The 2,560-nt window shown below is 36.8% G+C and overlaps 1 protein-coding gene across 1 annotated transcript in view; it reads left to right on the top strand.

The window, feature by feature from the left end:
* Positions 1-1,107: 1,107 nt before the first annotated feature.
* Positions 1,108-2,560, top strand: part of cracr2aa (calcium release activated channel regulator 2Aa) — a 19,443-nt gene continuing 17,990 nt past the window's right edge. Inside the window, exon 1 of the mRNA XM_016530856.1 lies at positions 1,108-1,340. The gene's annotated coding sequence lies outside the window, so the exon portion shown is untranslated. The remainder of the gene's footprint in view (positions 1,341-2,560) is intronic.

Raw genomic sequence — 2,560 nt, 5'->3', positions numbered from 1 at the left:
AAATCAACATATTAAAATGATTTCTGAAGGATCATGTGACACTGAAGACTGGAGTAGCCAAATGGCTGATGAAACTTCAGCGCTGCTTTGAAGTGGATCAATAAAGTCAGCATCATTACTCCAGTCTTCAGTGTCACATGATCCTTCAGAAATCATTCTAATATGCTAATATTTATAATCAATGTTGGAAACAGTTGTGCTGCTTAATATTTTTTTGGGACCTGCAGTGATACTTTTTTCAGGATTCTTTGATAAATAAAATGTAAAAAAAAAAAAAACTTTTTTTTAAAGAAATTAATACTTTTATTCAGCAAGGATGTGCTAAATGAATAAAAAGTAATGACTTATATTGTTAGAAAAGTTTTCTTTTTTGAATAAATTCTGTTCTTTTTCACTTTTTATTATCAAATAATCAAAGAAAAAAGTATCACGTTCCAAAAAATATTAAGCAGCACAACAGTTGCAACACTGATAATAAATCAACATATTAAAATGATTTCTGAAGGATCATGTGACACTGAAGACTGGAGTAGCCAAATGGCTGATGAAACTTCAGCGCTGCTTTGAAGTGGATCAATAAAGTCAATCAAAGTTGTCCTAAGACAAGAACGCATTTTGGTTTTAGGTTTTAGGACAACTTTGATGAAAGGGTTTGATCCACTTCAAATGTTGACTAGTGTAGGCTTATATTAAAAAAGGAAACCAAATTAGAAATTGCAATAAGATTTCACAATATTACGTTTTTTTTCTGTATTTTTGATCAAATACATACAGCCTTGATGAGCATAAGAGACTCCATTAAAAACACATTAAAAATCTTACTGATCTCAAACTTTTGAACGGCAGTGTATATTAGAATGTGTGTGTGTGTGTGTGTGTGTGTGTGAGTGTGACTTCCTACTTCTTTTAAACTAAAATACTAAAAACAAGCAGATGGCAAGTTATTATTATTATTATTAGTAGTAGTCATTTTATGTATAAGACACTGATCTATATGACTCATAAGCGTTAGACTTCCGCGTGCGTTCTTCTGTTGCTATAGAAACAGACGGATGCAGGTCCACGTGGACTCGAGTCCCTCCCTGTGAGCGCGCAGAAGCAGTGTTTGCTCAAAGTTGTCGGCAGCTTTCTGTAGTCATCAATCCATATCGCGTTCAGCTTCAGTTTCACAATCTTCTGGACGTTCAGTTAAACTTCAGTCTCAGTTACTGCTTGCTGAAATTGTCTGCACTCCGTGTCAAATTGTGGAAAGTTTCACTCTTAACAGTACTTTTCAACAAGAGATCGTCGCTTCATGGATGGACTTTATGAAGTAACATCAGCGGCTTGCCTGTTTAAAGGTACAGTAAAGTTACTATTTTTTTTTATCTTGATCTGTCTGTTTAACTTGACCATTTCTGTTTCGTGCTTTGGCAACTCAGAACAGGAAGTGTGAAAGAAAGTGTGAGAAGGAATCTCCTACTGAGAGGAGGAAACAAGTGTTCCTGTTTTCATCAGCTGCTTTGTAGAGTTGCATATTGTTTTCATGTAACTTAGTACATGACTTTTCTTTTCACTATAGTCCGTCTTTGAAAGTGCATTGCCTTGTCTTTGTCCCTGACATTACATTTCACTTTAAGTGAACAGTATATTTAGTAGCACGACAATTGTTTTGTTCTCTTTTAAATGTAGAAACTATTCAAGAGTTGATTCACCAAGCAAAGCAGCATTGTCTTCAGCTATTATACGTGTAGTCTAACTGGACTGACAAGAAATGCTTTCCATTTGAGTTTTGATACAACAAAATGTTTGCATAGTGTAAGAGCTTTGTTGAATCTACATTGACACACAAACTACTGTATGTGGATTGTTTGTGCTAAACTTCAGAATCACAAATGGTGTTCCTTTAGGTTTACTGGTAAAGATATTCAATAATTCTCCAAACCACATATCTGCTGTAGGGTCACAGGGGTGATGTAGCCTTTACTGTTAAATGCATACCTCAAATGTACTGTACAGTCATGGCCAAAGGTTTTGGCAGTGACATAAATTTTGTGTTTTGCAAAGTTTGCTGCTGTTCTTGATGATCTGGTAAATGGTTCTTTCAGGTGCAATATTCTTTGTAGCAATTTCCTTGCGTGAGGCCATTTTGATGCAAATCGATGACGACTGCACGTGTTTCTTTGGAGGTCAACATTGATAACAACTGGATATTAGCTTCTGGGCCAAATCCTGACTGATGGCGATCCATTCTTGCCTTATTAGTTCTCGAAGTTGATCACAATATGTGGGCTTCTGCTTGTCCACTTGCCTTTTGAGGACTGACCATAGGTTCTGTATGGGATTGAGATCCGGGGAGTTGCCTGGCCACAAATCCAAAATTTCAATGTAATGATCTTCGAGCCACTTCTTTATCACTCTTGCTTTGTGACATGGTGCTCCATCATGCTGGAAAATGCACGGATCATCACCAAATTGCTCATGGAACGTTGGAAGAAGTCGCTCTTGCTGGACGTTTTGATACCATTCTTTATTCATGGCAGGGTTTTTGGGCAGAATTATGAGAGGGCCCACTCCCTTG

This window comes from Sinocyclocheilus rhinocerous, unplaced genomic scaffold, assembly GCF_001515625.1.
Source record: "Sinocyclocheilus rhinocerous isolate Xijiao unplaced genomic scaffold, SAMN03320098_v1.1 scaffold604, whole genome shotgun sequence".
NCBI lineage: Eukaryota > Metazoa > Chordata > Actinopteri > Cypriniformes > Cyprinidae > Sinocyclocheilus > Sinocyclocheilus rhinocerous.
The sequence above is the reverse complement of the archived record's forward strand: the minus strand, read 5'-3'. Positions and strand labels throughout refer to the sequence as shown.